This window comes from Castor canadensis, chromosome X, assembly GCF_047511655.1.
Source record: "Castor canadensis chromosome X, mCasCan1.hap1v2, whole genome shotgun sequence".
Taxonomy (NCBI): domain Eukaryota; kingdom Metazoa; phylum Chordata; class Mammalia; order Rodentia; family Castoridae; genus Castor; species Castor canadensis.
The window spans coordinates 77,426,153-77,434,542 of record NC_133405.1 but is presented as its reverse complement, the minus strand read 5'-3'; the positions used below and the strand labels follow the sequence as shown (position 1 = coordinate 77,434,542).

Below are 8,390 nucleotides of genomic sequence, written 5' to 3'. Positions count from 1 at the left end.
CATCTTTGTCTCTTGTAACAATTTTTGTCTTAAGGCCTTTTTTATGTGATATTAGTAGAAATTTTGTCTTTCTTATGGTTACTGTTTGTATGGTATATCTTTTTCCATCCTTTGACTTTCAACCCATTTATGACTTTGACTCCAAAGTGTGTCTCTTACAGGCAGGGTATAGTTGGATCTTGTGTTTATTCTATTAAGTCTGACAATCTATGCTCTTTGATTGAGTTGTTTGATTCATATAGCTAATGTAATTTTTGATGTAGTTGGATTTATGTCTGCTATCTTGGCATTTTTTTCATAGATGTCTCATGTCTTCATTGTTCCTCTCTTCCTCCCTTACTAAAGCCTACTTTGTGTTAAATAGATTCTAGTGTACCATTTTAATTCCTTTGTAGTTTTGTTTTGTTTTGTTTTTTTGGTGGTTGTGGGGTTTGAACTCAGAACCTCATGCTTGCTAGGCAGGTGCTCTACCACTTGAGTCACTCTGTTGGCAATAATGGCACTGATAGGTTTCGGTTCTTACTGCACCCTTAAGCTTCTGTTTTCCAGGGTCACGGTCCTGCCTCCCAGGGTCACAGTCCTGCCTCAAGTCTAGCTTGAATCCTCCTTTGGCCCCAACCTCCAATCAGCATGAACCATAAGATCCTAACCAATCAGATCATGCTGAGTCCCACTGAGGGGTATTTAAGCCCCTGCCCCTCTCTCCCTCTCTCTCTTGGCTCTCTTGGTTCTCTCCCTCTCCCACCCGGCAATAAAGAATCTCTTGGCCAGATCTCTCCTCTCCACGTGGTCACTTTTGGGGCCTATATTTCCAACATTTGGTGCCATGACTCAGCCAACACACTCCACTAGCCCCCTTTGTAGTTTTTTATTATATCTTTGAGTTGCTTTCTTAGAGTTGTTCAGGAGATTATAACTTGCATTTTAACATTAAACAATCTACTTTGAGATGGTACTAATTTCATTGCAATAGTACAGAGAAACTTTGGTTCATTATAGTTCTCCCCTACCTCCCACTCCTTACACTATTGTTTTCATAAAAATTACATCTTTATCTGTTACATGCCTAACAACATAGTTTTACAATTATTGTTTTTCTTGGCAGTACTGAGGATTGAACTCAGGGCCTTGAGCTTGCTAGGCAAGCTCTGTACCACTTGAACCACACCCCCAGTCCAAAGCATTGTTTTATGCAGTATTTTTGAGATCAATTAAGAGAAGAAAAGAGTAAAATATATACTTACCTGTCTACTACATTTACTACATAATTACCTTCCATGTACTCTTTATTTCTTCATACAGATTCAAGTTACCATTTGCTGTCGTGTCCTTTTAGCCTGGGTACGTCCTTTAGAATTTCTTATAAAGCAAGTCAGGTAGCAATTAATTTTCTCAGTCTTTAATTAAGAATTTTTTTTAATCTTAATTTTTAAAAGACAGAATTTTTATTTGACAGGTTAGTTTTCTTTCAATAATTGCAATGTCAAATCCACTGTGTTCTGGCCTCTGTAGTTTATTTTACTTTATTTATTATTCAATTATTTATGTATTTATTTATTTGCACATGCTCTGCCACTGAGCTATATCCTCACAGCCCTTCTGTGGTTTCTGATGGAAGATCAGCTGCTATTCTTAAAAAAGTAATAATTGTACATATTTATGGGATACATTGTAGTAATTTCATTCATATATACAAAAATGTGAAACACTTCATGAATTGTGTACCATCTTTGTGCAGGGGCTATATTAATCATCTCTGTATTGTTTTAATTTTATATATATGCTAGAGAAGCAAGCATAGTCACTGCTGTTTTTTAGTATGCATTAATTGTACAAAGGATTTTCATCATGATACATGCAATACTGTACTTTCATCATATTCACTCCCTCTATTACTCTCTTATCCCTTTTCCTACCTCCTCTCTTTTTTACAATTTTAATGGACACCTTTATGCTGTTTTCATACTTGTTTATAATACACTTCAATCATATACACCTCCATCATCTTCTCCTTCTCCCTGATACGGGTTCCCCCTAAACATATGTGTGTGTGTGTGTGTGTGTGTGTGTGTGTGTGTAGCCTGGTGGCCTAGATTCCGCATATGAGATAACGTGATATTTGTCTTTCTGAGTCTGGCTTATTTCATTTAACACAATAATCTCCACTTCCATTCATTTTCCTGCAAAAACATAATCCTGAATAAGTAGGCAGGCAGTTGGCTAAAATTAGTATAGCTAGGACAGAAGGGACCCTGGAAAACTCCATTATAACTTCCCTGTGACCTTACGGGGCAGAAAGAAGGAAAAGCAGGATAGACCAGAATGAGGACACTAGGAGGACTAGTAGGAATTTCAAATCCCCATGGTTTAAAGGTCACAACCAATCAGACTTTCACAGGCACAGCCAAACAAAATGCTGCTTTCTGCACACCTAATTAGCTAGAGATTGAGGAAGCTCTGTGGTAAATGGATAAAAACCTTGGACTACATCATTTCACTGGCAACTCATTTGGGATCACTCCCTGTTTCATGTAGGTGCTTTGTCCTTTCTCTTATAAACTTCTTGCCTATAAGCTCACACTCTTGTCCCTGAACTGCATTCTTTGCATTCATGAGACAAAGAATTGGGAACCCTCTGCTGCTGAGCTGTAACCTAGCCAGCACAGCAGACTCCAAGCTCACAGGATTCTGGTTTCAATCTCATTTTTCTTAATGGCTGAATAACACTCCATTGTGTATATATACTGGAGAGAGTTTTTCTCACTCCCTTGTTGCAGCGAGCTTTCTCTAGCTCCTGGTTATTACTGAACCTAACTGGGCGGCAACAGGAGATGCAGAAAAACACAGGATAGATGGACAGATAGAAGTTGGGGCCAGGTGTGTTGGGCGCTAGGTTGGAGACGCACAACCCTCATTTCTTCTTTGCTCTATTATTCTCTTCATTTTACTCTGCTTCTTTTCTCTATCTGTATTCTTTAAGGCCTTACTCCTTTACAGTTCTTTAAAACCTTGCTTCTAAAGTCTTTCTTTAAAACCTTGCTTTTAAAGGCTTCTTCTCTATTCTTTAAAGTCTCTTTCCTTAGACTCACTCTGTCCCATGTTTTCTCTTACCTGTTCTTTAGCGTAATTTCTCTTAAAGTTTTTGCCCCCAGACTTGCACTGCCCATGTTCTCTCCTTAGATTTCTTAAAGCCTCAGTGCTCAGACTTGCACTGTCCCATGTTCTCTGTAGCTTTCCTTTAGTTTAGCTTTTCTAAATACTACATATAAAGTTCTCAGTGTGGTATCAACCCCTCTTTAGCAATTCTCCTTTATCAATTTCCCTTTAGCAATTCTTTCTCTTCAGAAATTCATTTTCCCTTCAGCAATCATTTTCCCTTCAGCAATCTTTTTCCCTTCAACAGTTCTTTTTTTGATTCATTTATTCATATGTGCACACATTGTTTGGGCCATTTCTCCCCCCACCCCCATCCCCTCCCTCTCCCCACCACCCCCATTGCTTCCAGGCAAAACCTGTTCTGCCTTGTTCTCCAATTTTGTTGAAGAAAAGACATAAGCAATAATAAGAAAGGCATAGCGTTTTTGCTAGTTTGAGATAAGGATAGCTATACAGAGAGATTCCTAGCATTGTTTCCAGGCACAAGTGTGTTACAACCTGAATTGATTCATCTCTACCTTACCTCTTCACTACTTCCTGATCACCTTCCCATATTGACCTCTGTCATTTTAAGGTTCCTGTATTAGCTCCTCTGCAGTGGGGACATCAAACACTTTCAAGCTTTGGGTTTCCCATCTATCCCCATTCCTCCTGTATGTGCTCTCCCCTTAGTGTGTGACCCAAGTCCAACAACATTACTGCCTTTGCCCTAGAACCAAAGTCCACATATGAGGGAGAGCATATGACTTTTGGTCTTCTGAGCCTGACTAACCTCGCTAAGGATAATGTTCTCCAGTTCCATCCATTTACTTGCAAATGACAAGATTTCATTCTTCTCCATGGCTGAGTAAAATTCCATTGTGTATAAATACCACATTTTCTTAATCTATTCGTCAGTAGTGAGGCATCTTGACTGTTTCCATAACTTGGCTGTTGTGAATAGTGCTGCAATAAACATGGGTATGCAGATGTCTCTGGAGTAATCTGAGTAGCATTCTTTTGGGTATATCCCCAGGAGTGGGATTGCTGCATTGTATGGCAGATCGATGTTTAGATTTTTAAGTAGCCTCCAAATTTTTTCCAGAGTGGTTGCATCAGCTTGCATTCTCACCAGCAGTGTACGAGGGTTCCTTTTTCCTTACATCCTTGCCAACACCTGTTGTTGGTGGTGTTTCTAATGATGGCTATTCTAACAGGGGTGAGGTGGAATCTTAGTGTGGTTTTGATTTGCATTTCCTTTATGGATAGAGATGGTGAGCATTTTTTCATGTGTTTTTTGGCTATTTGAATTTCTTCTTTTGAGAAAGTTCTGTTTAGTTCAGTTGCCCAATTCTTTATTGGTTCATTGATTTTGGGAGAGTTTAGTTTCTTAAGTTTTCTGTATATTCCGGTTATCAGTCCTTTGGCTGATGGATAGCTTGCAAATATTTTCTCCCACTCTGTGGGTGGTCTCTTCAGTTTAGAGACCATTTCTTTTGTTGTGCAGAGGCTTTTTAATTTTATGAAGTCCCATTTGTCCATTCTTTCTCTTAGTTGCTGAGCTGCTGGGGTTGTATTGAGGGAGTCCTTGCCTATACCTATTAGTTCCAGAGTGTTTCCTTTTCCTTCCTGTACTAACTGATATTCAGGTCCTTGATCCATTTTGAGTTGATACTAGTACAGGGTGATAAACATGGATCTAGTTTCAGTTTCTTGCAGATGGATAACCACTTTTCCCAGCAGCATTTGTTGAAGAGGCTGCTTTTTCTCCATCTTATGTTTTTGGCACCTTTGTCAAAAATAAGGTGTCAGTGTGTTATGATGGTTCAGTTTGCTGTTTGTTTTTCAGTTTTGTGGGGCAGTTTGACTTTGGGTGCTGTTCACTGGCTCAGGAGATGAGGTCTATGATCCACTTCTCGCCCTGCTTCAGGGAGTGGCTTATCACCTGCTCGCTCTCTGCCTTCCTGCCTTTCCGGCATTTGTTTACTGATGGTTCGCACTAAGATTAGCTCCTTGCCTCTCCTCCTTTCTCTGGTGCACTTTCAGCATTCCCCGCCCCCTCTGCTGTTGTGTTAGGTTATTGTTCGCTGTTTGTTATTCAGTTTTTTTTAAGGGAGGGGTCAGTCTGCTCAGGGCTTGTGCTGGTTTGTCCCGGGGGTGGCTGTGGGTGAATTCCACATGATGTATAGCGCTCACCTGTTTGGTCAGTCGAATGTCTCAGAGGCAGGTATGGAGCCAGTGGAGGCAGCTGAGGCAACGGTGGCAGCCCTCAAGTTTTCTCAATGTAACGTGTTTTGGGGAAGCTTTCCATGGGCTAGGGGTTCAGGGTGTTGAAGGTTTGATTCTGATTGGTGCCTTTTTCACCTAGTGTGGCTCCAGCATCTCAGGTAGGTTTTGGAGTCGTGGAGCTCACACTATCTGCTCCTGTACCCTAGTTGCCATCTTGGATCCTCTTGTACTTTCAAATGCTCCATGCTGGGAGTCTATATGTGTGAGGTTATAATCCACAGAGAAAAAGTGCTCGAAATTCAAATCTTAAAAAGCCCAGAACTCAGAGTCCTAGATTTAGAGCTGGAAGGCACATTAGAGATTAAACTCTTACCACAACATCAGCCTCACCTGGGACCCGGATACAAATGCAGAATCACAGCCCCAGAGACTGATAAAAACTCGAGAACATCATCTTAAATGAAGTTAGCCAGGTATGGAAAGCCAAAGGCCACATGTTTTCTCTCGTGTGTGGAATATAGACCCAATACAAGTACAGCAATATTATGAAAAACAGGTCATGCTAAAGGGAGGTCACTATTGGGAGAGTAAGTGTAAAAGAAGGAAGTTAAGGTAAGTATGGTGGATGTACTTTCTATACAAGAATGGATATAGAATTTTTAAACCTGTTGAAATCACCATAAGAAGGGGACTAAGGTAGAAAGGAGAAAAATAGAGGGGATGAACCAACTCAGGTTATAATACATATAGACATGGAGTTGTCACAGTGAAGTTCCCTGTATTTCTACCTATCTTAAACAAACAAGATGTCTTTTTTCAAAAGTGGAAAACAGGAAGGCAAAACAGGTCCTGTCAAGGGGTTGTCCCAGTGGGAGGGGGGATATAAGGAAAGGGTGTAGGAGGGCGAATGTGGGGGAAATGCTATGTATTCATGTATGAAAATGGAAAAAATGAGACCTGGTGAAACTATTCCAGGAATGAGGGGGGGAATAAAGGAGAATGATGGAGGGGTGAATTCAACTATGATCTATTGTAAGAACTTTTGTAAACGTCACAGTTGTACCCCCAGTACAACACAATAGTATGATAATTAAAAAAAGTTTCATCTAGAGCCTTTTGCTTTAACTTCATTTGTATTGGGGTTGTTCTTTTCTCCCTTTCTAGTTTTGCCTGCCTTTCTATGTTTTACTGAATAAATCCTTGTTAAACTTTCAAAAAAGAAGTTGCATCTAGAGCAAGGAGTCGTGGTACATGCTTGTAATTCCAGCATTAGGGGTATGGGGGTAGGAGGATCACAAGTTCTAGGCCAGTCTGGGCTACATAGTGAGACTGTTATTTAAAAAAGATGCATCTAGAATATAAAAGAACCCTTACAATGTAGGAGTTGTCTATAATAAGAAACTAACAGACTTTTTTTTAAAAGGCAAAACATTGGAATGGAGATTTCTCTAAAGAAGAGAAAGGAATGGCTAATAAGTACATGAAAAAATACTCAATGTCATTATGAGATGATATGACTTCATGCTTACTATAAATTAAAACAAAACACATAATAACAAAGGTTGATTAGAATGTAAAGGAATTGGAACTCCCAGACATTACTTGTGGAAATAGAATCAAATGTAAAATGTCACAGCCACTTTGGAAAACAATTTAGCACTTCCTCAAAATATTAAAATACAGGTACTGATGACCTAGTAATTCTACTTCTAAGTATTTATCCAAGAGAACAAAAAACATATTTGTACACTAAAACTTGTACACCAAACCTTCACAGAAGCACTATTCACAAGAGTGACAAGGTGGAAATAACCCAATTGCCCCATTTAATGAATGGGTAAACAAAATGTGCTATAGCCATAAAATGAAATATTATTTAATTATAAAAAGTGTACTTATTTAAGCAAATGCTCTATCACTTGCACCATGCCTCAAGTTTCAGAATTATACCAACTTTGAGTTATTCATGCCATCCATGAACACAGTCCTCACATAAAATACAAATGGACTTTGGTTGCCTTTGCTTTCAGATTAATCTCAATGGACCATATTTAATCCCTTGAAGATTGGACCTCCAGGTCTCCTCACAGCTCAGGCATTGTTTCTAACACTAAAATACATAAATATTATGCATATATGCTATAACACAGATGTTCCTAAAGCATTATGCTAATTGAGGAAATGTTTTCTTCATTTAATTTTAAGCTTAAAATAGGAAAAAAGGAAAGTGTATGTCTCCAATGACCCTGAGTTGGCAAATTCTTTCCTGAGGGCATTCAGTGACTAACTCATAAAATGGAAATTTATGGGTTTATTTCCATCTAGACCTCTCTGAGAAATTATAGGAAAACAGATGCATATTTTAAATTTCCTAAGCTTCAAGATAGCTCGACTATGTCAGTTATGGAATGTTAATGTTTATGTATTTTACTTATTTGCCCAGGCTGGCTTCAAACTGTAATCCTTTGCTTCCTGAGTAGCTAGGATTACAGGCACGACCCACTGGTGCCCAGCATACCTGCCTATTCTCAAATTCATTTTGCTCTCCTTTTTTTTTTCATTTTGCTCTTCTTGATTGATTTTTTTGATGTATTATGGGTGTTTATATTATTGGAATGTGTACAGTTATATGAAAAAATATATAAAGTCTTAAAATTAGATGAAGATTTAAAGACATTTAAATTCCAATTTTTTCATACCTTCCTAAGCAAACTTCATATTTAAGTGTTAAACTCCAAAAAGTATCATTTTAAAACTTTTTTTATTTTTATTAGCATATATTCATTGTACAGGGGGATTCATCATGCATTGGTTAGAAAGCCCCCACCATACCTCCCCCCGTCCCCCTCCTTATCCTTGATTGATTCTTTATTTGAGCTATTTAAAAAGTTGCACATAGTCAAACTCACAATATTTTGTATCCTACCATCTTAAATTTGCATAGAATGTGTTTCCCATAAAGTGTGAACAGATCGGAACAGACAAAGCATTGCTCTTTAATTCATCTCTACTGTTTTTCAACTACA

General features: G+C 38.6%; 1 non-coding gene across 1 annotated transcript; it reads right to left on the bottom strand.

The window, feature by feature from the left end:
* Nucleotides 1-1,694: 1,694 nt before the first annotated feature.
* Nucleotides 1,695-1,797, bottom strand: LOC141420061 (U6 spliceosomal RNA). Its single transcript, XR_012444768.1, has one exon. It is a non-coding gene; the product is annotated as a U6 spliceosomal RNA (small nuclear RNA).
* Nucleotides 1,798-8,390: the final 6,593 nt, after the last annotated feature.